At 49.5% G+C, this 27,051-nt stretch overlaps 1 long non-coding RNA gene across 1 annotated transcript; it reads left to right on the plus strand.

The window, feature by feature from the left end:
• Positions 1-27,051, plus strand: LOC127022029 (uncharacterized). Its single transcript, XR_007767286.1, has 4 exons — positions 1-64; positions 20,738-21,094; positions 23,843-24,725; positions 25,454-27,051. It is a non-coding gene; the product is annotated as an uncharacterized LOC127022029 (long non-coding RNA).

The raw sequence follows: 27,051 nt of genomic DNA on the forward strand, positions 1-27,051 counted from the left end.
GAGCCTGCCCCCACCGGAGCCTGCCCCCACCGGAGCGTTCCCGCCTGCCCCGCGGCAGCGGGAGGTAAGCGGCGCCTTTCGCCGGTCCCCGGGCATCCCCCGAGGGCTCAGGGAGAAGGGGGGAACCGGGGGGGGACAGGAGCCCGGGGGCCGGCGCTGTGGGGAGGGGAGCGGAGGGGAGGGTCAGGATGCTCCGGGAAGGGGGGGGGGGCCGAGCCCGGCGGGAGGCAGCGCATATGGATCTATCGGTACCTGCCCGTTGCGGGAGGTGGAGGGGAGCTGCTGCTCTCCGGTTCCCTTCTTGGCTCCTCGGTGCTCTCCTCCTCCGCCGCGGGCAGGTGCGAGTTTGGGTGAAATAACTGCGCGTTTGGCAGATAAGCCGGTGATAAAGTCTTCTCTGTGCCCCCCTCCCCGCTGCCTCTGTCCGGCTGCTCCCGGGCATCCCGCAGGCGCCCTGCACCCCAAGGGCCTGATTTTTGGACTGCTGGGAACTCCTGTTGAAGCTGGTACCTGTGAAAGTCTGACCTTTAAATTATAATTTGGGGAGTTTTCTTTCGTGTGTGCGTTCCCAGAGATAATGGGTTTCCACTGGCTGTTGATGCTACTGCTGCCCATCGCTCGGGTTGTTCGGTTTATCCCACTGCAAGTTCCTGTTTTTGAGTTTCCAGTTGCTTATAACTCTGCCAGCTTTAGTTGTTCGAGCTCACAATGTTCCATCCTGGACGTCCGCCTCAGCTTGGCTTTCATTTCTGTATTTATTTATTTTATTCCAGCCAAGAGAGAGGCAAGGATTGACCCTTGTCTCTCAGATGGCCGTAGTTCTGGTGACCTTTCCTTGGAGCAGCACTGCCCGCCCAGCTTCCCTCTCTGCTTCAGGCAAGGAATTTGCATTTGGGAAGGGAGAACAGATAAGATCAATTGCCCAAATATAAGCTGATTTGCACCAATTATAATAAACTATAAGCTTAATTTCCTTCTGTTCTATGTCAGGTCAAGTATTAATTGTAGCTGTGGTACACACTGCTGCTGGTGGTGCCACAGCAGGAAGATAGGTTAAGGTCAGGAACCTGAAAAGGATGAGAAATAAATGTGGATTTCAAGGAGACCAGTGGAACTGCGTGAGCCGGGGAGCTGGAACAAGGGGGTGAGGCTGAGGCTAGACTAAGATGAGACTAAGAGCTGCTGAGGATGGAGACCAGTGGGGACAGGGTCCCCTCATAGATAGCTGCTGCCAGAGCCGATTGCTCCAGCCTTTACCCTTGCCTTTGGCAGACGAAATTCAGTTTGTTCCTCTAGCAACAGCCGTGATCTCTGCCCGCTCTCCCTTTGAGAACAGAGCCCTCAACATGTCAAACAGCTCAGGCCACGCTCAGGACTTGCCTTTCCGCCAGCCCAGCTGTAGGTTAGCGAAGAGCAAGTAACACCTTTCTGCTGCCTCTGCAAAGGGCGGCTGGAGCAAGCAAAAATGGGTGCTGCAGCTGGGGAGAAGATCCCATTCACCGCACAGCCAACGACGTGTTTGGAAAGGCAGTCTGCATTCAGCCCGTCTTCATGCCGCTGGCTCGGCTGTCACCATGTGCTCATGTGTTCACGTTTGCTTGTTTTTAAACCGAGGGGGTGTGCTGGCCCCAGGTACGCGCCTGGCCCCAGGTACCCTGCAGGCACTGAAACGGCCGGAGCCAGGCTGCAGGGTCAGGTACACGCTTCAGGCAGTGGCTGAGTGAAAGTTGCTCTGACATCCCTGTCCCAGGCTTGTGTGTTGTGCCCAGGAGCTGGGACAGAGGGAGCTCTGGAAGCGGCGGCTGTCTCCGGAGCCCAGCCTGCTAGCAGGGTGGTTGGTGGTGATGGTGCAGGCAGGAGCAGCAGCCGAGGAGATGCTCTTTCGGAAGTGCTGAGTGCTCCGAGCAGCCACAGAGCTGAGAGATGAGCTTTGGATGAGTGAAGTGCTTGTTGATGTCATTTGAAAATTAGGTGGTGTAGGTCGGTGTCCTGGTTTCGGCTGGGATAGAGTTAATTCTCTTCTTAGTCGCTGGTACAGTGTGTTTTGGATTGAGTGCGAGAATACTGTTGATAACACCCTGATGGTTTAGTTGTTGCTAAGTAGCGCTTATCCGAAGTGAAGGACTTTCCAGTTTCCCATGCTCTGCCAGCGAGGAGGTGCACAAGAAGCTGGGAGGGAGCACGGCCAGGACAGCTGACCTGAACTAGCCAAACGGGTATTCTATACCATAGAACGTCATGCCCAGTATATAAATGGGGGGGAGTTGGCTGGGAGGGGCGGGTCGCGGCTCTGGCATCGGTCAGCGGGTGGGGAGCAATTGCGTTGTGCATCACTGGTTTTTTCTTGGGTTTTATTTCTTTTTTTTCCCCCTTTTTTTTTTAATAGTCCTTTTCATTATTATATTTTATTATTATTATTGTTAGTATTATATTTTATTTTACATTAGTTATTAAACTGTTCTTATCTCAACCCGCAAGTTTTACCTTCTTTCCCGATTCTCCTCCCCATCCCGCTGGGAGCGAGGGGAGCGAGCGAGCGGCTGCGTGGTGCTTAGCTGCTGGCTGGGGTTAAACCACGACAGTCGGTCACTAGAATGGCAGCATTTCTGTCACTGCTCTGTCTCAGCCCAAGAAATGAGACCGCGAGGCCAAGCCCTGAAATCGCACAATAAATATTCTGGCAAGGTGTACCTCAGAAGGGCTGGTGAGACGATGCGGTTTGTCCTCGGAGCAGGGTTTTACTGGCACAGAGAGAATGCCAGGCTTGAGCAATGTGGAGAAACAGCATAGAGCAAGTGAGCGCCGTTCATCTCCTGCAGGGAACGAGGCAGGGGACAGCGGAGAGGCATTTATGTTGCCCGAGTGTCTTGTAACAATGCGAGTTGGGGGATTTCAGAGTTCAGAGTCTGAGTTTGTGACCACGGTCCTGTTGTTTCTCCATCGAAACATTGCTCCCAGAGCGCTCGAGCCCATTACGATTCTGTACCTAAAGATACAAATTCATCACTGGTAAAACTGTATGAGCCCTAACACAACTAAACGTTGGGTGAATTTGGCCTGCAGGCTCTTGTTCAGCTTGTCGCGTCTTGAAAATTGGCACCAATTTATGGTACTGGGAGCTGAGTGCTCTGCGCTGCACTGGGATCAGGGGGCAGTGGTGGATATCTGAATCTTCAGCTCCAGCTCTGGCAGGGAACATCCTCCTTCCACTTCTCTCCCAGGAATCAGCCCAGCCTCACTGTCTTTATTACCCTTATTGTGTTTATAACTGCAATATTATCAGAGCTTTTAAAATGGCACTCGGGACGCAGGGCTGGAGGTAGGGGCGGCGGGGGGACATCGCGTGGGAGCCATGGGTGGTGTTAGTCTCTGTTCGAGCTATGTTGAAAGCACCCGGGTGCCAGAGCCCTCGGCACAGATGCCCTTTCTTATCTTCTGCTTTCCATTTTGCAAACAAGCCACAGACTAGATGATTGCTTTTATGATTAACTTGCTGCTACAAAGCCAATACTGCTCAGTGCTTGTGCTAATACACACATAAAACAAGAGGCTCTGTTCCCACTTTTTGCATTAAGGTGTAGATTTTATGTGTAATAATCTGACTGGCTTACTAAGAAAAGCCTTCAAAGCAGAAATGTTTATTCGAAACCATAGCTGCTAGCACACCGTGCTCAGACTGAGGTCTGTCCCGGCTGGCAGCCTGCGAGGCGGCTGGGCGGGAGTGCCAGGCTGGGCTGGGACGAGGGTGCTTCCCAGGACACCTCCAAAACCAGTCCCGTGCAGCCAGCAGACTCCCTGGGGATTTCCCCTGGTCTCCCCGTGCAGCCTGGGGAAGAGCAGGGACTCTGGAGGTGTCCCGACAGCTCACCCGCTCTCTGCCTCTGCAGCGATGCATCTCCATGGGTGGCTGAAGAAGTGCTGGCTCCCTCCGAGCTGTCACTGCCCTTGCCCTCTCTCCTGCCCTGATCCTGACTCAGCCGGGTCTCAGTGGTCTAGAAAGCTTCAACAAGGACCTTTACGCCAGTTGCCAAAGCTGTTGTCCTCTGCGGCGTGTCCCCTCCTGGTGCTGCTCTCTGCCTCCTCACCTCGAGACTGCTTCGACTTCCACTTTCAGCTCCAGCCAAGTCTGTTACACTCTGCTGCCTGAGTCTTTACTGACTATAAATGCAGCCTGAAGTAGCCAGTTTAGACCGAGACATCCGTACTGAGTCAGGCGTGTCCCAAACTACGTGACCGAAGGCAGCGCGTCACCACGGCTCCGCTCTCGGATGCACGGGGCACGTTTAGCTGCGTTCTCGGGGCTGGCTGTAAGCTGGAAGGTTTCCTGCAAAAGGACACGGGTGGAGGGATTAGTGTGGGATGACACGCTCTCTGCTCAGGCTGTCAGCCATTCCTCGGCACCTTCTGCAAGAACCGCAGCTGGGTTGGGGGGTCCCCAGCTGGTGCGATGCATGGGACTGGGGGGGTCAGAGCCCCCACTTGCCCCCAGCGCCATTTCCAGTGCTCCCACTGCGGGTAAATGGCGTTTCCTTGGATGAATTATCTTCTGGGCCGGGACTTGGTAGGGAAGCCCATGTGAGGTGAGGCTGGAAGGAGAGGATGCCGGAGGGACCTCCTGGCAGCGTGGTGGTGAGCTGCGTGTTCCTCTGGGGACTGCAGAGGGCAGTGGCACCCACGAGAAGTGCGGGTGCCCCTGGGTGCTGGCTGGAGGAGCTGCCCCGGAGCAGCTCCTGGCAGGTTGGGTGGGAGCCCTGGGGTGGTCCTGGGCGGCAATGCGGGTCGCTGCGTCCCTTGCTGGGCTCCGTTTTTCTGCTTGGATTGCCTTGCTCTGCAGAATGTCTCTGCAAGTTATTGCACGTGCTGGTGGTTGGCTGGTGGCTGTCAGGGGCTGCCCTGGTGTCCCAGCCTCTGTGCTGCCATCCCTCCCGGCCGTGGCAGTGGGGAACGTCCACTCAAGACAAGACACAAGTGACGACCACCACGATGCTTCCCTTAACGCTGCCCTGATGGCGAACACAGTCAGCTATCCACAGCAATGAGAAACAGCCACGGTCAAGATCAGCGCTGCTCAAAAGGCGATGTGAACCAAGCGCAGCGCGCTCTTCCCTCCTGCCTTCTCTCTCCGTGCCCCCAGCGTGATTACCGGAGCCAGCTCCCATGGGAAGGAGTCTCTGAGTGCCTGAAGCTAGGCGTGGGTTAACGCAGTTGCAGAGCACACATCGAGCCCGTCTTACCCCACCCCAGCATCCCCCCCCAAGAGACGAGGGGCCTGGCGGTCTGTCAGGCTCTCTTTGCAGGTGCTGATTGCTCATGCAGAAATAACAAGGGGAGCAGGAGCTACCTTCTGCCCGGGCAGGGTGTGAGGGTGAGGACGTGGAGCCTGTGGAGCACGAGCATGTGGAGATTTCTGGGGTGAGGTTCAGAGGCAGAGAGATGGGAAGATGCTCAAAGTGCAACCAGGGAGGCCCCGCGGTCATGCAGTCCGTGTGGTCTCAGACCTTGGAGACACCCACCATCATCTGACACTTCAGGGTAGCCTCCACATCTGCATCTGGAGGAGGGGTTCGAAGGAGGGGCTCAGCTAGGAGACCCCAACACTTGCTGCTTGTGGGGGACTTGGGCACTCTGAAGAGCTTCCAGATCCTGAGGAGTCCTGAGAGAAGAGCAGCAGCTCTCAGAGGTCTTGGAGGAGCATCTCAGGTTGAGGGTAGAGAGCTGCTGGTCCTACCGGAGTTGTCAGGTGCAGGTGTCAGGAAGGAATGAATGCACTGAGTTCAGTTTTACCAGTCTGTGATCAAAACCTTGTGCCAGAGCTTTGCCTTGAGCACTTGGAAGAGCGTGTGGTTTACTGCCAGTCTCTTTGCCCTTCTCTGCACTTCATTTTGCTCATCTCCTTTTCTCTCGCCTGCTGGAAGTGCAGCTTGCAGTTCTCACTTTTCCTTGACAGAATGTTTCTCTGTTCTTATTTAATCCCAGTAATTGCTGTACCCGGTAGCCATGCTGTCTGTCAGGCACAAGGGAGTGTCTGCCATCCTGCCTAAGCCCTTGCCAAGCTTGTGACCACAATGACTGTTGTACCCGTGGGGCCCAAACCTCCAGCTGCCAGCCCCCGGCTCGCAAAGCCTGGGCATGGTTCCCTTTTGTTTCTGCCCATTTTTTTTTCCTCTGGAAGCCAAAGTCAGCCTTCAGTAGTGGCTTTGAGCTGTAGGGTGGGAGCCACGTCCCCTAGTTGTTCTGGGACCCTTGCACAGAAACCATTGGCTTCACCCGCCTTGTGGAGTTTATCCCCAGGGCTAGAGGTCAAGTTCAGGTCTATGGTGTGACAGCAAAGAGCTTTTGCATAGGCTGCAGCATAGCTGGAGAGAAAGATGTATAAAAACATGAAAAACACAATCGGCTTTGGATCTATGCCACTCTGGGACCCATAACGTGTGTGCCGGGCCGCTCTGCGGGGCTGCTTTTCCTTCATGGCCCAGGAGGTCTGCGGTCGCCTTTTCAGCATCTCTGGTACGTCAGGAGTTTCAGTCTCCTGCCTCATGTTTGTCACAGCTTGTTCTCGAGCTGACACCCATCCCACCCTTTCCTGTCTCATCTCGAGCTGCTGCGGGGGAAGGCGAGCTGCTGTGGCAGCCGCACTTATCGCTTCACAGCACCCGTGGACGTCTGCCAAATACAGCCCCGTCCTGGAGCCCGCTCAGCTACAACAGCTTAAAAAAAGCAAATACACTCTTTTTTTTTTTTTTTTTTTTAAATGCTCCAGGCTTTTCAGTGTAGGCGCTATGGAGCGTTGTGAGGAAATCGCTGGACACCGAATGCAGGCAGAGCTCTGCCACCTGGGAGGCAGGAGGAAACCTGGGAGGGGGTTTATTTGTAGAAGAGAGACGCAGAAGAGGGATTTGCAGGAGAGAGGTTTGCAGAAGTGGGCCAGGTCTGGTGGAGAAAATACAGGTGGATTTGATGGAAGAAACAGGCAAAGGAGATGTCAAGCGCTGTATGCCCTCGCTGGCACGCTGTGGTTGAGGAAGGGAAGAGCAGCTTCTTCCCTCTCTAACGCGGATACGCTCGCCGTGCAGTCATTCTTCAGTGGATTAATAAAAATTACTCCAGTTCGTTACCGTGCTATTACTGGCCAGGCCAGGCCCTCGCTGCCAGGCTCTGCGCCAAGGCGGTGGTTTGCAGAGGTCCAGCGGAGCAGAGCCATCGCCTGCCGTTGTGGGATCGCCTTCTGCCATATCTTCCCGCTGGGTCAGTGTCTGAGGCCACACAAAGGAAACTCTATTTACGTAGATGCGATCCAGCCGCCGCTTCGAGATGAATTCAGCGTGATACAGAACTCCTACAACCGCCGTTTCGCTGCCCCGTTCATGTTGTGCAGCATAGAAGCCGCGTTCATGAGCGCATTAAATTACTCTGCTAATGAGCCTGTCAATCTCCACTAATTCATCAATATATAATCTATTCCTCCTCCAGAACAGCCATTCTCACGTAGCCCTGGAGGAGTCTGTACTCTTTCTATGGCTGGGAGAACAACTGAGAAATCTTCACTATAGCATGGTCTGTGCTGATTCGCTTTAGGATTTTTTTTTTCTGTAGGCGATGTCCTGTTAAACCCCCAATATGGATTGCATTTTAGTTTTCCCTGATCAGGACTTTCCCCATACATCTGTTCATCATAATGCTAATAGCTGTTTCCTTTGCTGTGAAAGGCAAATCTGCGGGGAGACGGGGGGTTTCCTCACCTTGGGGGCAATTAAGCTGCTGGTAAAAGTGCTCAGTGATTTCAGAGGAGTTTGGGTCAGTCCCCTTTGCCTTATAGAGCCTTTGCATTTATTTTAGCGAAATATGTCCACAACTTAGCCTTATGCTGCTAAGTTTAAGAGCCCAAGTAAGTCTCTCCCAGCTGAGACTGTGTCCCTGGAGAAAGGGGAACACCTTGTGTGACTTTATTGACCTTAGTGGTGAAAAGCCTCAGGGCAGCTTCTCTTCTCTTCTCTTCTTTACCTCTGGCAGCTGCTGGGAGTGACAGTCACCTGCTGTTGGAGAGAAGGCTATGGTTTCATGGGTGAGAGCCTCTTGTTTTAAGTGAACCCTACTTAAGGCACTTTTACACTAGTTATACAACATCAATGCTGTTCATCCGGTGTACAATTAATTAACCCAGTGATTAAGCTGAATAAAGCTCGCTTGCTTGCTCTCCCTTACAAGCACCTTGTTTTCCATCAGCGAATTAGCATGACCGAAGGGCTGCAAAACCAGTTCTGCCGCTCTTTTACAGGAAAGGGAGCGTCTTAAATACGAGATTCTCATAAGGCAGCGTTCTCATAAGGCAGCGTTGTGTGAATCAGAGGTGTCTGCAGGCGACTCAGCAGCTTTGTCTGCTCTTGGCTCTGCAGATGAAACAGCTTTTGCCTTTGCCTCATCTGGTGGTGGAAGGTGCAGAACGGGGAAATCCGGAGGTGACAAACTTTGAGCCTCTGCTTTCTTTTCTCCGGGTTTCCCATAATACCTGTTGAAAAGCATGAGTTGTATTCTGTCCGCCTAGAGCACGTACCCGCAGGATTACTGAAATATGGTAACCTCCACATCCCGCGGCGTGCAGCGTTTCTGCAAGCTTCAGAAGCGGCATTGCTCCTTCCTGGGGAATGTGGGCTACGAACCCTTGGAAATTAAAGACGCATGGGTCCTGGGTTTCGCCCTGCCTGACTCCTGCTGAGCTGTGGTGCTGGGGGACTAGCCAGGCTGGGGCTGGGGGGGGGGGGACAGGCTGCTTCGTCCTGCCGGTCACCAGCATGTGGGCTCGGACAGCCTGCTAATTACCCTCGTGTCGTTATAGAGGCAGTGACGCCCGCTGATGGGAAGCGCTGAACTGGGCTGACGTCGCTTTCTGGAAGCGTGAAATTGGTTTTAACGTGATGTCAGTGTGCCTTAATTAATTTGACTGTAGCCATCCTTGCATGTCTGGACAAAAACCCAGTGAGATGCTGCAGGAATGTATGTCCGCAGGAGTCCAGGGCCCGCTGCGGCTGCCAGCAGGTCCTGCAGGCAACGTGCACCTGCAGCCAGGTCTCCATGGCTGCTCGTGCTAATTGTGATTTTTGCATATAGTAGGAGTTATTAAGCAGCTGCTGGGTGAAGGGCAACCACACAATTTCACTTGTGAGAGTGCGAGTACACTAGAAGTCTGAAAACTGAATTTAATTTTAATCTGGAGAAAATTGAGTTTGATCAGTCTCCATTTATCCTGCTTCTGTCTGCATAGACTTTTGGATATAGAGTTAATGATTTCCAGAGGGCAATAAAAGATAATGGCTCCCAGACAGGCCGTACAGAGGAAAGGTTACGTTACCGACTATTTAACGTCACCGGAGCGGCAGCGTGCCTGCCAGCTCCTTTACACCGCGGGGCTCTGCCCGGCACGCCGCTGCAGCCGCTGCTTTCTGCTCGGTGCTCGCCCCGACACACCGCTTTCTGCCGCTGAGGAAACGGCTTTGCGGGGTGGCCCCGCTGCAGGTCGACTGATATAGTGATTTTGCTTCTAGTGATTCGTTATTATCTGATCCACCTGCTTTTAATGCACATTCATAAGTTACTATTTATCACCTATATCTGTGTTTGTCAATATATTATGCTGTGGTTTAAGTCCTTTCTTTGTTGATGTATGATGTAATACGCCTGGATGCAGCAGGCTCCTATGAGGTTAGCGATGATGGAGATGGCTGGAACTGATGGAGCTGAACTGATTTTATGCCCCGTATGAGAGAAGGGTAACTGCAAGCTACATAAAAGAAAACAGGCAGACATTTTAATTCCACGTGTGTTATTTGCATGGATCAAAGTTCCCCTGCGTGATCCTTTCCTGGGGAGAGCAATGCCACCTCGGCTCCTTGGCAGCAGCGCACAAGGGGGGATGGACCAGCTCCCCCAGCCCTGTTTGCACCCCAGGCAGCGCCGTGGCTGCTGCACCCACCGAGAGAGTTTAACTGAGCGGTGGAGAGCCCAACATGCGTTTGTGCTGAGATAATGCAGCAGAGAAGAGATTAGATAGAGAAAAAGGATTATCTTATCCGCTCAACCCTTGGAGTTCAGCCCCCAGGAAAAGCCAGAGCGGGTGCAGAGGAGGAGGATCATGGGTCAGGGACAGTGCTGCTTGATTTCGCCGCCTCACTAACATGCACTAATTTTTGCATCCTGATATTTTTGCCTCCCTTTCAGGAAAGAAAAGGCACGGCCAAAAGCCTTCTTGAGGAGGTCAGTAAACACGGCAGCGACCGTTCCATTTTGAAAGTCTCTTTTCTGAAACAATAAACAGCATTGTACAAAATAGCTGACACTTCCCATGCAGCCGTTGCATCATCTTCCTCTGAACAAGTATTGTGGTTGATAAAAGTGTAGTGTGTGACAAGCCGGCAATAACAAGCATGAATGTGGGAGGTCCCTCAGCCCATGAAGGTGCTCTGGAAAAGCTGTCTCTAAAAGAGCTTTAATTTATGTCAAATATACAGTGCAAGTAAAAGTAGCTCGTGCTGTGCAGAAAGGATTGCAGGCACAGACAGGCAATGTGTGTACGTAGCACGGGCACCCAGGCGTTGGTCTCACGGCGTGCGCTGGACAAGCTACGGGAGCCGCTTTATGGGATGCTCCTGCACGTCCATCTGGATTATTTGGAGGGCTAGAAACTGGTCTGAAAATAAAATGCAGCCTATTCTAATAGTGCTGTGTTACTTATATCCCACTGTGTGACTATAAACCCTGCAGCTGTAACTGTTTTTATTAGTTCCCATAGATGAAGTACAGTGCACTACAAGAAACTCGCGGGGGATTCCCTGTAGCTTTTCTTTTTCTTCTGCTTATCTTTTCTGCTGCATACAGCTATGAAAAGAAAGCTGGTTTTTCCCTGAATGATGGATCAGTGGAGATGACTCAAAACATCCGTGTTCCCTTGTTATTCCTCATGACCAAAGCCTATTGGGGAGAGCAGAGCAAGTGTCCCTTGCCTCTTGCCTTGAAGAGGAGAGTCAGCAGTAGCATACTCATCAGCTAAACGAGCGCAGACTTGCTCATCAGAGGCAATGAGCTCTCTGGTGCCTCCATGGTCTTCTGCAGAGTGCTCAAGGTGGGACTATCCCGCTGCTCTCACTCACACACCCGAACGTGGGTCTAGGAGCAGAAGACCAGATACCCATCTTTGAAAAAGCTGCCCTCTCTGCGGTAGTTTCAGCTTTGCCAGTTTTATACGGTTGTATTTCCTTGTATGATTCACGCAAGCTCACCTCGAGAAAAACCAGCCACCTCTGCCTCGTGCCCAGATACGGTGTTTCACAAACACCCGCATCCCTCGCCAGCTGGCATGCGTGGCGGCGCGGTGAAGTCGGGCTGGCAGGAGGGGAAGGGAGGACTCCTGCTTGCGTGTTTTCCAAGCAGCCGTGGTGCAAACCCCCGGGCACCGCACTCCCCTCCGTCCGCACCCCGAGCTGTCCCGGTTGAGCGGCTGAGCCTTATCACCAGGACCGCTCAGTTCAAATCCAATTTGTTTTCTTCTGTGTCAGGCAAACTATAGACTTAGGAGCTAAAGCAGGTTTTCTTGTGTCAGCAACCCAATCTGCCAGTCCTCCTTTTATGTTGATTTCCTTGTTTAGAGAGAAAGGGCCCGTATGCCGCGGCGTGCATCCCTCGCGTGCAGCGTACGCAGGGAGCGGCCGCTGTTTGCGATGGCAGAGTCACGGCTGCTATTTTAAGGCACTGATGCCCCAGGTGAGTTTCTCAGCCAGGAAAGGACTTTTTTTTTTTTTTTTTTTTTCCCAGACGGGTTTGAGAGGTGAGCCATCCCTTCTCTCTTTGAACTACCCTCCTTCCTAGTTGGGTGTAGCCCGAAGGAGATGGAGCAAAATCCCGGTTTCACCCAGGTGGAGAGGAGCTTTGCCGTTGACTTTAGCAGCATCACAGCTTACCCTGCAGCTTCCTCTGGATGAAGCACTCTAGAGGACCCACAAGCTTTCCAACTTTCCTCTTTTGAGAGAAAAACATTCCCTAAGTGCTTTTCCTCCTGTTAAGCAAATTATTTAAGTTTTTGATACTTGGCCCATTTAAAATGAAGTTTTGAGTTCTGCCCTGGGTATAGCATTCAGCTGCATGCTCCAGCAAAACCAGGCCTGTGACCTTGATTACAGGAATCACGTCATTAGCTCGGGTTTTGTTTGGTATGTTTGAGAAGAATAGGGGATGCTGTCTCTTAGCCAGTATAAACAGAATCGAGACAGTTTTAGAAAAAAAAGAAGTATATCTATTTGTTGAAGTACATCTTCCCCTCTAATTTATCTTGTCTGTTCTCCTTCGTTTAGAACCAAGAGCATACATGGACCAAGGGACAAAAAAGCCTGTGTGGGTGTTCAATAATAGGATTTTTCCCTATTATAGCCAGCAAACCTGTTTGATAATGTCTGTTCTTTTGCCTTGGAAACATGGTGGGAAAAAGAAAAAAATATCCCTGGTGGCGAACGCTATTTTTTAATTTAAGTAATACGGCTGGAATATGGATAAGCTTTCGGACTGGGAGTCGTGTCTGTAGCTGCTTCTTGCCGTACGCTCTGGGCTGTAGGAGACCTGGTCTTGGGTCTCCTTCATGTCAAGGCAGAGGTCTGCACCACTGCCTTGTCCCCCTTCTCCTCATGCCCTGCTTTCTGTTAGAGGGCATTTGGGCTGGACTGGAGCATCCAGGTCTCCATCCGAATGGAGACAGCTAGAAAAGCGGAGCCAGGCTTGCCAGACCGCCTTATAAATACATTCAACTTAAAGGCTGGCTGACTTTGCAGACCTTGCAGCCATGTTCCTGACCCTGTGCATGCCCTGGGATGAGTTTTGCCTTCCTGATGTGCCGTATGGCCCCACCGCGGGAGCCGGGCTGGTGCGGGCTGGGTGCTGGCATCGGCTGCAGTGAGCTGGGGACTTTCGGGGTATTTTGAGGCCAATGAAGGTGAGCCCAAGAACTTGACTCAATTATGGCCTTGAGCAGGAAGGTTTGTAGCTTCCAAGTGAGTTTCTTGTTTGTCAGGGCTTGTAATGTTGACATGTTTGATTTGGACACGTATTTGTGAACGTGTCTGGTTTCCTCTTGGCACTGCCGGTTCTGAGAACAGATTGCATTGCAATGCAGAGACAGCCCTGATGACTGAGTCCATGTTAGCAGAAGCTTTCCTTTGTTGCTGATCTTGGAAAAACCACCCTGCTAAGGAAAGAAAAAAAAAAGGGGGGGGGGGGAAGGAAGGGGGAAAAAAAGGGATGAAGCAGTATTCTGTGTTGGCTTTAACGTTGGTTTGAAGCTGGTCAGCAAATCTAACATAAAAGCACGGAGAGCTGGCAGGAGGCAGGCGAGGTGATGGGCCTTGGGTTACCGCTGCTGGGTCATTGATTCCTGCTCCCGTGATCTGCTCGTTATCGCTGTTGTATCTTGAAGTACGTAATCAAATCCTGTACAGCTTCAGCGTAACTTGGAAGACACAGAAACATGGCGATAAGTGAGTGAGAAATAACTCGGTGCGTGCAGGGGGGCTGGAGATTTTCATGCGTGCCTGCACCGCGGCGGGTCGGCAGAACCCCACGCTGCCACGGTCACACCAGCTCTGCTGTGGAAGCCTGGCCACAGGGATGGGAGAGGCGGAATTAAGCAGGAATTAGACACCCTGAGGGTAAATCCTGTGGTTTGAAGGAACAAACCCAACCATGATGATCAGGGTTACTGCGGCGAGGAGCATCCACGGTCGCTTTAAACCTGCCGGGGCGGGTAGTGCCGCGTATCGCTGGAGGCAGGTAAAGGATCACTGTGCCATAAAATAAGTTATGATGTGCTGCACGAACCTTGAGTCATCAGGATGTAAAATACTGCTTCCCATAAATCAGGGTGAAGGAGTAGAGGCACGCAGAGCTGAGTGGCAAACGTGCTGATGGAGATTGTTTCAGGCTGGTCTGGATAAAGAAAGCAACTGAGCCCAAAGTGGGGTGAAAGTGCATACCCGTTTGCCAGAAAACTGGCAAAACAAAACTATTTTAATTCTCTTACAGAAAGCTGCGACAGCATTTAACCCACTGAAAATTAAAAACATCGCTGAGGGAACTTCCTTGGAAAGCAAATCACGGCTGCAAGCAAATTGTTATGTCAAAAACTCAGTTTTCTGCTAAAAAAAAGGCAGATTGACGGAAAAGTTTTGGCTCATCCTCATGCTTACACAATGAAATGGGCAGAGTGCTTTGTACCCAATTAATTGCAGCCTAATAGCAATTGTAGTTTTGACTGCTGGACTGCATACACAGAAAACTGCTCTGATGTCCAGGTATTATAAAATGCACTCATAAAAAACTTGAACCATCTTGCTAAATTAATCTTGCTCGACAGCATAATAAGTTGCTAATGGAGATATATTTGATTTAATTATGACTATTTAACAAATCCGGCTAGCACTTTGGTTTTGGAGTTGTGTTACAGCCAATATTTCCTAGACTTATTTATATAATTTAGTTTTATTTTAGTCTTACTGTTGTAACCCTGTAATAACCCTTCCAGCTGCCATGTGGAGCATCTTTTCCTGTCCCAGACTCCAGCGACAGGAAAAAATGGCCCAAGTAAGTCTGACTTCTAGGCAGTGAGGGGGAAATAAAGCCTTCCCCTTATGCATCTCTAACAGCGTTGCAACATAATACGTTTGAAAAGGAATATTTGTTTGGGACACCTTCCGAGGTACTTAGCCGTAGCTTTTTGCTTTGTCTCATTTATGTTTCCGGAGCACTTCCCTCCCCTGCTTTGGTGCTTATTTTGCACCCGCCGTGGCCCCGGCGTTGCCTGCAGAGGAATCCCGCAACCCACGCTCACGCTGCGCCTCGGCGCTTCCCAGGGCACCGCCTCTTCTGAATCACTCACAGCCTTTTGTGGTTTCGTATCTTCAGCCCTTGTCGTCTGAACCTCTCCAGTTGCTCCATAAACATTAGTGAAGTGGTTGAATATGCATCTATAGGCTAGGAAAAATGTCAGTATTCCTGTTTTATAGATGATGAAAGTACAGAAGAGAGAGGAAAAGCAAATAGTTGCAGGTTTCCGGATCCTAATCTTCTGCTTGAAGCATTGCATCGCGCTTCCTGTTGATGCAGAGCGGTTCCCCAGATGACCTTCATTATATTGTTGATTCACATGATTTAGGTGAGGGAAATTACCAGGAGTTACTTAGCTAGATAGTCAGGCGCCCTAGATGCTTCCATACTCTTGGTTTTGCTTTGTTGTTTTAATTTAATTGCTAGGATGAATCGAGGCTTGGTTAAGGTGATAATTAGATATTCGGGTGTCCCTGAGATGAAGCGCTATTCCTACAGAAGTTCTCAAGACAGCTGAAAAATAAATGGTATGTCGCATGGGAAAAACGGGAGCTGGATGCTTTTGGGCGTCCAGGCATACACGTGCACCCGCAAATAGGCACCGCTGACAGCTCGTCAAGCGGCCTCACAGAATGAGCTGTTGCCCATCGCCTCCCGTAGCCTGCAGAAGTGGCACCTCCCTGGGCAACTTTGGGGAGTTCTTGGAAATTTCTAACAGGAGCTGATGCTGAGCACGTCAGGGGAGTGCGGGAAGCGCCCGGGTAGGGGTTTCTTCAGAGTCAGAGGTTTCATCCACGTTGGCACACACAGGGATTGTAAGCCTTTTACATCCTCGAAAAGTAGAAACAAACCTGCTAGGGAAGCAGGAAAACATATGTATGTGTGTTGGATCAGGCCCATATGGCAAAGTACTACAGGTAAAGGAGCAAATGCCACGAAGCTGGTGGAGGCTTCCAGCAGCACGCTGATTTTCCAGCTCACCTGCTGGCATTTGTAATCCTGGCGGGCAGTGCCAAAGGCATGTTCCTGCAGTTAACTCCCTCCATGCGTGCCGTTTCCCATTTCTGATTAATTGTTCTCATGTAATTGCCTTTGAATTGCCTCTTGCTTTCTTCTGCGCCTTCAGAACCGCAGGGCTGAGGTCTCCCTGCTCGCGGGGTGCTCTCTCTGCCAGAGCTGTGAGCGGTGGCTTTAGCTCATCCTCATCGACATCTGTATCCTCACTAGGTGTCTGGGCTCTTTTAGAAAACAAGACCTTAGGAATTGCATTTGCTATTGAGAAACGCTGCGAAGAACATTTTAAGGTAATAAGGGAGGGGGATGGGTTTTACTCCAAATGATGCAAATCCATTGGAGGCGGGGGGGTTCATGGGAGAGCATGGCATGGCATGAATTTGCAACAGATGCGTTTTGATTAAAAGCAAGAAACTGAAAATATGAGTCAACGGTTTATCACACGGAAGGCTGACTCAGCTATTTCTCGGGGCTGTAATAGCTGCTGGCGGTGCCCTGTCCCTCCCGTAGCCCTGCCCTGCCTTTTGCACTTGCTGGTGGGTGCTGCCTGGGGACAGCGGGAGTTCACTTGGGGCTGAGCCTGGGCTGGAAGCTTGAGGGGCTAAAATTCAACAATATAACTGAATATTGAGATTGAGCCACCTAGAGCTGGAAGGGCATCGTCAGGGACGGCCAAAGCTTTGCCCAGCACATCTCTTAGGAAGCTGGAAGTAAAGCGTGGGTACCCCAGGTCTGCAGGGCTGTTACCAGGCTGGTGATTCTCAAGCTTTTTGATCCGTCTGGCAGCTACCCCGAGTCTCGTGGGCTGCACGAGCCTTGACACCAATAAACACATTTCAATTTTTTTGTCATTTATTTGTGGTAGCAGGGTAACCACCCTGCTTTTCCAATAGCATCATGATGAATTTCTAATGGTAGCGTTCTTACCCGTACAATTTCATGGCTGTTTTGTTTGCATGGGAAGGACGCGTGGGTGGGATTGTGCATGCTGGGGGGTGCGTGGGGTTACAGTGGTCCGGAGGAGCTGGGGCTGAGACCAGGGTTATGCACTGGTTTCCGTGTCATTGAACTGGAAAGCTCTGGTTTTTGTGGGGGCTTGGTGGCCGAGTGATGTAAGTCCGAGAAGAGCAGATTTTTTTTGCAGCTGGCAAACTGGTTAACATGGTTGAGGAAGTGAGTGTTGGGGGATCAGCTGAGAATTAGGCTCTCTCTCGGTCTGTCCTCAAAAGCAAACGCCTCATCTGCATCTCTGGAAAGGGGCTGTTCGCTGCTGGCAGCACTGGAGGCTGGGCCAGGCTGGTTCGGGAGCCTGCAGGGTGTTTTCCTGGAGCTGAGCATGTCAGATGAGGGCGCATGTGAAGCCTCTCCTCCTTGGCAATCCCCCGTCTTTTAGGTTTTAAAGCTTTTGGGCAATTTTGCTGTGAGAAAGCTGACTGCATACATCTGACACGAGAACAGGAAGAGCTTGAAGTAACATTTGCATGTCAAAAAAAAAAAGAAAAAGTCAAAGAATCAAAGCAGCTATTGAAAAAGGGAAGAAAAACACTTGAGTACGTTGAATTTGATGCTCTGGGCGTTTCAGCCTGGTTGCTTCCATCCCACAAGTACGCTCACCCTCCGCCCTCCCCTTGTGTGTTTTATTAATAACTTCTGAACTTAAACCTACATGGTGAGCTCTCCAGGGTGGGGAGCTGCAGCCCTGGCCAGAGCTCGGGGCAGCTCTGGACCCCACGGGGTGAATTAGCATGTGGGAAAAGCCCCAGGAGCAGCTCCTTATCCATGGCCGTCAGGACCCGGAGCTGCTTTCAGAGCCTGAGTTCAGCCACAGCGCTCCCAGCAGCGCCAGGAACCTCCAACCTGCTCCGAACCTACGCTTAGTGCTTTATTAATGTACGAGAGCGGAGGATTAAAGAGGTCAATCCTCTGCTGTTGTAAACCGGCATGTGTAGGCGTAATATCTGCGCTCGCTTGATGTGCATCCAAGACTCTTGCGTGGACCTTGGGTACCACGGGGTTCGAGCTGGAGATCGGTAGGGCTGTCGGCAAATGGAGCTTTCTGCGCTTGGCAGGATGTTGTTAGCATACGTCCGGAGTGCGTGTCTGCTCACGGCGCTTCTGCACCAACACCCCGCCAGTGTCATTTCCTCTGCCATCCCCTCCGCTTTCAAGCAGGGCAATAGCTCAGAGCCTTGGCACATGCCAGGCACTCGGTGAAGTCCCCAGCAGGACGGGGAACCCAATGTAGGCTCAACAACGGGCATAAAAATGGAAGAAAAATAGCATTGCCTTCAGTCCCCGAAGCGAGTACCCAGCGGGAAGCTGCCTGGGAATTGCCTTCCTGTGGCGAAGCACCCAAATCCTTGCCCTTTTATCTCTGAAGGGGCTGAGCCTGGTCTACAGAGATAGTTTTTGATGGGCTTTTAGTAAATAAGTCGGGTCCCCCCCTTGCAGCCCGCTCCACCCGCCCTAGGAGCTGGCACCGTTCATAAGAAATGCTGTGACTGGGCCGGGCAGATAGGCGCGATGCCAAGGCAAGATGCCTTTTGGTTGACCTAGGAAGAGTAAAAATGTTGAGCTTAGTATGGAAAAAAAAAAAAAAAAAAAAGACCTACTTGGAGGAAGTTCTGAAAAATCACACAAATACGTCTGCGAACTTGGCCGCTGTACAGCGGCGGTGCCGAAAATAGCTGCAAAAACCAGGCTGCATCGTGGTGAGCAAAGCTTCAGAGAGCTGTGGCTTTTGCTGAAGCGTGAGGAGTGGGGGGTGACAGGAGGAAGATGATGCCACAGCTCATGGCGAGGGCTCGCTCTGTCTTGAGGAATTCACTTGTTCTAGCATCTTGCACGTTTGAAGGTCATCGTGCATTTATTGACTTGTTTTTAGATGGGCTCAAAAGGTATTTGCGTGAACTTTGAAAAAAAAAAAACCCATAAGCAAATGAAACACAATCTCCACAGGAAATTTTGACATAGTTACTGTGACTCAACTTATTAATATTAGCAGTATTATGTAACTGTTGGTCTTGACGCTTTCTTCTTATCTTATCTTGTGAGTGCGCTACTGGGCGTTAATGGAGATAAAAGAATTGGTCGAGTACGAAGCTGAAAATCCAAATTTTCAGGTTTTTCAGTCACCCTGTCCAAATACAGCATAAGAAGGGTCTCCACTGAGCCCCGCTCCAGGGGCGGTCACCCACCGTGGTGCTCCCTAATACCGAAACAGGGCAGGGTGCCTCGGGAAGCAGGGTTTTGTCCCCTGGGAACGGTCTCATTAGTGGTCATGAACGTCCATGGGGTAACACCAAGATTTAATTAAGGTTAAATAGATTGTGTTATGAGTGCTGTAGTCTGGCTAAGGACTCTGACCACAGAAGAGGGGTCAGGAGGTGCAAAAATTACTTAGAAACTTCATGGCTTGCTGGTAGCTCAGGTGGACACAGGTCACAGTCGGGCTGAGGAAAAATTAAATATTTCAGCTCATTTCAACAAGACAGCTGTTCTTTGTGGTATTTTTTTTTTTTAATAAACACAACTGAAACATTTTATTTTGATTTTATATTTATATGGGGTAATCTAAGCAAAATTCAAATGTACTTGTGGGAAATTCCCTTCTGATCTAAATCATGTTTTCTGAGACAAAAGTGCTGTGATGAGAAAGTTCCAAACAACTCCGATTTCAACATTTGTTTTAGTTATTCGAGACAAACAATGCTCTGCACATTAAATTATTTTATTTCATCTCGTTTCATGATGTAACTGAGTGATCCCTGTACGTTCATGTGCTTTTTAGTGCCAGTAACCAGTGCTGGCTGGGTTCAAGGTGCGGGTGACAGATGCCGTGAGGGCGATGCCAGTTTATATGACTTTCTACTAGCTGAGTAAACAAGCAGGACTGCCACCAGCCATCACTGTTGTACAGGGAAATTCAGCCTAAACATGGTCTGAAGCCCTGTAAATACAGGATACAAATGCAGCTGCTTCCCAGGACGATGCATGAGTCAATCCCAGCTGAACGTAAGTGGCTGAGAAGTGATCAAGCTCCTGCAAGGGCTTGTCCTGCAGTTTACATCAGCGATTTCCAACCTTCTTTTTAGTGGCTGTGCATTTTGTTACTGGCAGAGTAACTACTCCAACTAGCAAAAAATAATAATTTAAAAAAATATATATATATACTTTGTTCACCTTGTGACTGAGGAAAGTCCATCTGCTGTCACGAGCCATCTTTACAGGTAATACAGCTCCAAGTCTTGAAGGCTGTCCTTTAAGTGGCAGGCATATTGGCTTTCGTCTCTATTTGTATAGGTAAATAGCTTATGAAATAGGAATATGGGTAATTCTGATGTAGAGGACAATAGGAAGAGGAGCTGGGCTGAGGAAACCAAGGAACGTGCGTGTGCTGTAGGGACCTCTGTGTTCACGCGTGGAAGATACGTATGAAAGTGTCCTGCAAACGGTACCGTCGCTTTGGATTTAAAGACCTTGTTTAAACGGGCAGTGCGTGCACCTGCATGGGAAATACTGTTAAGAAAAGAGACCTTAGAGAAGGGGTTGCCTTTTTATGCCGCTCATCAAAATCATTATCCCAACATCACTGACTGGAGGCTTTGCAAGAGTTTGTTCTTTTGTTTTTCCAGTATTACTCTGCCTGATGGTTGTTGCTTATTCATATTGTTCAAGGAATTTTACATCATTCAAAGGGCGTGTTTTGTGTTAGAGGGGGAACGTCCAGCTGACTGTTGACACATATCATTAAGCAGTGCCTTCGCATGTATTAAGGAAAATAATCTGAAATACATAGCAAATAGAAAGCGTTTGGAGGACCAGAACAATCTGACTTACCGCTTGTTATTTACATTCCCTTTTCCAGAGAGTGAAAATGCCAGAAATAAAGGAGAGGAGCTACTTTGAAGAATTTCCAGTGATTTTACAGATTGATCTTCAAATTTGTAGAAATCTGCCCCGGGAAGGGGCCGCTGGTGAAGCTGGGGGCTCATCCGCTCAGCCGGTGTCGCAAGGAGCAGCCGAAGCTGGAACCAGTTCCCGAAGCGTTCATGGTCTGGTGGCTCACCAGGACGTTGGTTTGAGACATCAGACTCTAACCAATGCATTTTGGGAGACGCGCGCACGGCCGCATGGACCATCTCGAGTAGCGTCTGTCTGTGGGGACGGAGCCGGTCCGTCTGCCCCGTCGTGTCGACGGTCCCACATGCTGGAGAGGATGCAGGTGCGAAACTGGGCTTTTCTTCCATCAGATAAAACACGTTAAATCAAGTTCTGTGCATATGCTAAAAAAAAAAAAAAAAAGAAAAAGATTTGATTATGGGAGATGAACAGTGCACGTGCTCAGAGACTAACGCGAAGCTGTCTTCGAGGTGGTGAGGAGAATACCTGTATCGTTACCCCTGTTCTGTCTCCTTGCATTTTGGATTGGGCCCCCACGTAAACACTATAGGTCTATCAGCTGCTGGACTGTTTCCAGCCTGCTCCTCCAAAGTCACGCATCACGAGACGTTGCCGAGCACAAAAAAAATAGTATTTGGTTTTTTAATGTGCAAGATAACAGGACATAAAGACTTGGGGTGACTTATAGCTGTAATATGTAATTTTTATTTTAAGTCTGTTGGTTTATTTGCTCAGTTTTATATTTGTATCTCGACAGCATGTTCCCTCTACTTCATACAGCTGTTCTTCAGAGTATGAGTTTTCCATCATGCTAGTGCTGAACTTCATGGCTCCGTACAACAGAACTTAGAAATTTATCACAAATAAGGGGTATTTTCAAGCAGCCATCCATTATCGCAGTATTTATTATGAAATAAGGACAGACTTTTCGATTCTGATGTTATTTTTTACTCACGTAGCACTGATGTAATCTTAATTACACCACTTAAATTAATTCTCACTTACATGAGAAAAAAATAGGACAGTGTTGGGCCCATTTCATTTTTATCCAGAATGATATAATGGTTTATTCAGTCAGCAAGGAGTCTCAGAATAAAAGATTTCTCTTCTTTTGCAAGAGTATGATAAATTTGATTAATCTGATCTTGTGGTCATGAAGATTAGTCCATCTGATGTGGCACAGAGCTGTTTGATGATGGTGCTAGGAGGGGTTGTTTTGAGGCCAAGACCTCTCCCTGCAGATGCTGTGCAGGCAGTGGTGACTTCTGCTGTTAAACATCAGGCTCTTCTCTAGTTCTGCTTCCCACACTAGACACGGCTCCCATCTTACCCTGCCTGCTCGCGTGGAGACGTTGCAAGCTTCAAGAGCTCAGGAGGGAAAGTTCAGATGTGGTCCTGAGCGTGGACAAGGCCAGTGGTAGATCCAAGACTGCGACCACCGAGGGCTTCTTCCCTTCCTGCACGAGGGCTTCTGGCTCATTTCACATTAGAGCACGTTTGTGTTTCTGCTGGATGGCAACGAGATCCTGGCGTCCACCATTAGCTTGACTAAGAGTTAGGTCGGGAGTCTCCTACATGGCCATCTGCTCCCGCCTGCAGGCAGGGAGCCCAGCGCAGCCGTCCGCAGCAGCGAGGGGAGGCGAAGTGGCAGAGACCTCAGCGAAATCCTTTGCAAACTGGGCTGTATGGGGTTTGGAGCCTTCACCGTGGCAACGAGCAAGAGGGACAAAGCGCGGCTCAAACGTCTTGCACAGCAGAAGGCTTTGTGTCATCTGGGTTATAGGAAATTAGATGACTGCAAGAGGTATCTCCTTGCAAAGGAGATGTGTCCAAACCTATCTGACACTTGAGGCCGCCTGAAATCCAACCTTGGTGCTGGTTTGGAGCCGCTGGAACTGAGCAGACAAGAAGGACTCGGGGGCTAAATTTTGTTATTGGCTTGGCTGAAAGTTACTTGAGTCTTTTGAACATTTCTGGTGTGTCAAAAAACACAAAAATGTAGAAAATTTCACGTAGAGACCTTGTGTCCTGTCCACCTCTCCCCGTCTCACCTTGATTTCTGGTACTTGCTGTTTGGTTTGGCTAAAATCAGAAGTGAAAGGATAGTATTTCTAATTTCTCATTCTGACCCAGACCAGGAAATGTGGAGAAGCATTTCTAATCTTTCTAAGCTGAAGTCTCTTTTTTCCAAGCCTGTAAGCAGGTAAAGGGAAATTTGCTTTTTGATCTGGGTAAGACACAGCTATCTAAAACACTTCACTCACCTTGGGTAAAAAATTATTATGAGATGCTCCAGCCTTTAAATATTCTGGCTCCTGGAAGCAAAGAACTTCCTGCTTTTATTTTCATTAAAGTTCATTCTTGGGTAATCAATCTTTGCTTTTCTAATCTAATGTAGTGTGTGTGATGTGGGACTTCCCAAAAACAACATCTGATTCGGTTGCTCTGTTCTCTGTCCTGCTGGCCCTGATGGAGGGGCTAATATTTCCCTGTAATCTTTCCAGAGTTCATCTTCCTATGCAGCGTACTTCAGAGCCTTCTTCATTAACAAAGAGAAAATTATTAGTTTGTGATTTTTTTTTTGGAGTGGAGAAAACTTCCTGTGAAGTTTTTCCTCTTACATTTGATTTAAAAGTATAAGGGATTAGAGGGTGTTGAAAGCAAACAAAAATGTTTGTATAAATTATCTGCTTTCCACAGAAATTGTCCATTTTTTGGTGATTTATGGAAAATTACTTTGCTCTCTTCTTTCTCCTCTGCACTGCTTCCTCCCTCTTCTCATCCGAACAACTTTTGCTACACTTTGCAGACAAAGTTTTTCTGTTTTCTGCTGAAGAAAGCCAGGTATCGTTTGGGTTTGGTTTTTTTTTTTTTAATTTGGAGGCAAAGTGAAAATTTCTCTCGCATCTGCTGTTTTTCCTGCACAAGCACCCTCATTTTTCTGAGCCCTTTTACACCGCCTCCTTGTTAGAGGACAGAATCATTCCAGCGATAACTTAGATCTGTTTGGTTTGGGAGAAAATGAGAATTACTGCTCAGGAGGGACCGCTTCTTTTGTGTTTTCCCACAGTACATCTGCATTCCCGAGCACGGTGGGTTTTGCCCATGGACCTTTATCATCTCCTGGCTGCATGGACCGTTGCTGGTTCGGGGATGAAGTGTGAAGAGCAGAAACTCTCTGTGCGCAGCCCGAGTGTCGGGAGATGCTGCTTCTGCTCCGCTCCTGCCCCAGCCCGACATCCTGTGCGACTTTCAAGCAAATCACTCGGTCTCTTTGCATCTCCGTACCCAGCCATCCTCGTCGGGGGTAATCACAGCTTCCTTGCTCGTAGGGTGCTGGTAGGGGAACTTCAAGCTTCGGCGGCGGATTTGCATGTCGAAGCGGAGCCCTGCGTGCTGTGCTGTGCTGCGCGAGGGGAAGCAGCTTGGGGGAAAGGTATGAACTGGAAAAATAAGTGGTGCCTCGAAAAAGCTGCCGCAGGAGGGGGCAAGCTGAGGAGGCGAGGTCCTGGGACGGAACTGCACGAAACCGCAGGAGCTGCCGTGCAGACCGTCTCTGTGCCCTCATCTCTGACACCCTGGCCCTCGCTTTTATTTAAAAGCATGTCTGGGTGCTCCACCCTGTTAAGTGGTGTATCTGGGAAATAATCAGCCAGAGGCTGGAGCTTGTCCCCCTGCCAGAGCCATCTCTCGGGTCTTCAGCGGCGCAGAACTCCCCGTCTTGGTTCATATTTCTCATTATACACAACTTGCTTGAGTTTCATTGCTTAGGTAGCCACAAACTCCAGAGCTTCATACCTCCCCGCTCTGTTTCTAGCCAGCAGCAAGCCCTGCATCAGTCACGTCGTGATGCTCCAAGCCATCGCATAGGACGAGGCGGTGGAAAGCCTGCGAGTCCCAGCGCGGTCAGACACCTCCAACGGGTTCTTATTACAAGCTGGACGATGTGCGAGGTGTGTCCTGTCCAGGCGTTCAAACATTATCTCGGGTCATGGGGAAAGCAGATCTTAGACAGCTAAAGCACCTTAAGACAGTGCAGGAGGTGAGGAATATGGGCAATTATTTTTCATGGTGAGCTGGGTAGGACGGAATGGATAAACTTTTGGGAAGCAGAGACCGTGCCAAGGACTCCTGCAGCTGTTGGTGGAGGGGTACCAAAATTTTAGGCTCCCTGGTCTAAGTTTTCATCTTCCAGTTGGACTGCAAGGAGAGAATTTTTGCCTTGGAAATGACTTCAGGGTAGGAGCACTAGAAAAATGCAGTTCTCCATCTTCACGTCTTGCCGTGCTGAAGCTTTCTGCAAGGCGGACCCTGCTGTCCACCTCGCATGGGATGGTTTCTGGCATGAGGAAGATGACGGTGCTTTCCCTCTGTAAGAGAATATAGCCAGAATAAGGTTGTGAGATGGGAGGGTGGTCAGCAGGGTGTAGGCAGACCTGCCAGCGGCTGCTTCAGTGACAGTGTTTGGAGAAGAGCTTTAGAAAATACACCAAAGGTAACACGCTGTCAGCTGTCTTGATGCCAGTGTTGTAAAGACTTATATATATACAGCACTTGCAGGGAGAATGGATATCAGCATGTGAAGAAATGAATACACTTTTGCAAAGAAGGAATACTTTTCATCAGCTGATCTAGAAATACAGTAATATTCGATCTGTTAACATTGTCCCTTTCCTTACAGCGCTTGATACATGGTTTATAGCCAGAAGAGGCATGGGATGAAGCCAAGGCTGGGAAGCCTCTCCCCTTGGAAGGAGGGATGCGGATTCTCATGGAGCAGCAGTTGATGGTCTGCACACCCAGCAGCTCTGGCCGGCGGCTGGGCGATGGCCGTGGGAAAGCTCTCGCCGTCCGGCAGCTGTGGGGTGTCTGACGTGACAAGGGGACACCGCAGGGAAACGTGGAAGAAGGACGGTCGAGTTAGTCCTGAGTCCGAATTCAGGTTCACAGCCATGCGCTTTGTAACCGGTAAAGATTAAGATCTTAATTTTGGCGTTTCTTCATACCTGCAGCCAGAACACGGCCTGTGCCTGCTCTGTGTAAGAGCCTTGGGAGCGCTGGCGTGCCGGGTGTGTATTTTTAGGTCATTTCCAGAGAAGTGGATTCATTTCGACGGAACCAGCCGACCGCCTCGGCACTCAGCCGTGTTGTGATGGAGATGAAGGACAGTTTCCACCTTACATCGTCTTGCTGTCGGAGGTTTTGACCTTGCTCACACGTCTGTTACTGCCTGATTTATCTTCACTGACGTTCAGACTCTGGCCCTTCCAAGATCGTTATCAGACCGTCTCTGGATTTCAGTGGCCAAACTCTCAAAAGCTGTGGCCCCCAGCAAGGGCCTCGTCTGCCTAACACAAAATAAAGACCAACCTCTGCCAAACTAATTCATCCCACTTTAATCCCTCTCTTCAGAAGGTCTCTTTGCCTTCCTGGAACCGCCTGGTTCGTTAGAAATTGGGCTTTTGAATGTATTAGAAATGTAGACCTCATATTCCCACAGGCACGTGGGGACGTGGCGGAATGAATGTGCATATTGTATCTTAATAATCTAGTCTTCTGGGGTTGTCAGACTTTTTGAAAGAGGTTTGAAACGGGGACCAGTTTTATCTCACACGAGGCATTGGGTCCTCACTTAACTAATGGTGCAACTCCATATAGATTTCTCAACCTAAAATATAGTACTATGCACTAATCAGATATTATTTAGAAAGTATTTGGTAAGTAACACCTGCTGCACTGAAAATTAAATTAAGGGTGTTAAATAGGAGTTTAAAGAAAACAAGTTTTAGGGAAAAAATCTTTGAAGATACCTATTTTAGTTCAGATTTCAAATTTAAATTTCCTAAAAGATGTTGGCAGGGTTAATTTTTCCTTTGTACATGTAACATATTTGTTCATCTATGCCATTATACAGCTCCTTTCAAGCTGAGTATTATACTGGAATACAGCAAAAGCCAAATTTAAGATATGAAACTGGAGGAGACCGTATTTCATACTGCATAAAATGCACCTCTGGAATTTTCAGTTCTTCTTTTCTGCAGTATTACAAATGCCTTTATAAAGTATCATGGCTGATGAGCTAAAAAAGAGGAAAAAAAGAAAAGAAAAGAAAAAAAACAAACAAAAAACCCTGTGGCTTTGGATATATTCACTTCAAGTTTGTGGTTAATATTTCCCAGGCTGCTTAGAGGTGAGCCTAAGTTCAGTCATCACACTGCTGCTTCACCAGTCTCTGCCGGTGTTTCTAAATGACTCTGATAAAAGATTGCGAAAAATGGA

This window comes from Gymnogyps californianus, chromosome 14 (genome assembly GCF_018139145.2).
Source record: "Gymnogyps californianus isolate 813 chromosome 14, ASM1813914v2, whole genome shotgun sequence".
In the NCBI taxonomy this organism is placed as follows: Eukaryota; Metazoa; Chordata; class Aves; order Accipitriformes; family Cathartidae; genus Gymnogyps; species Gymnogyps californianus.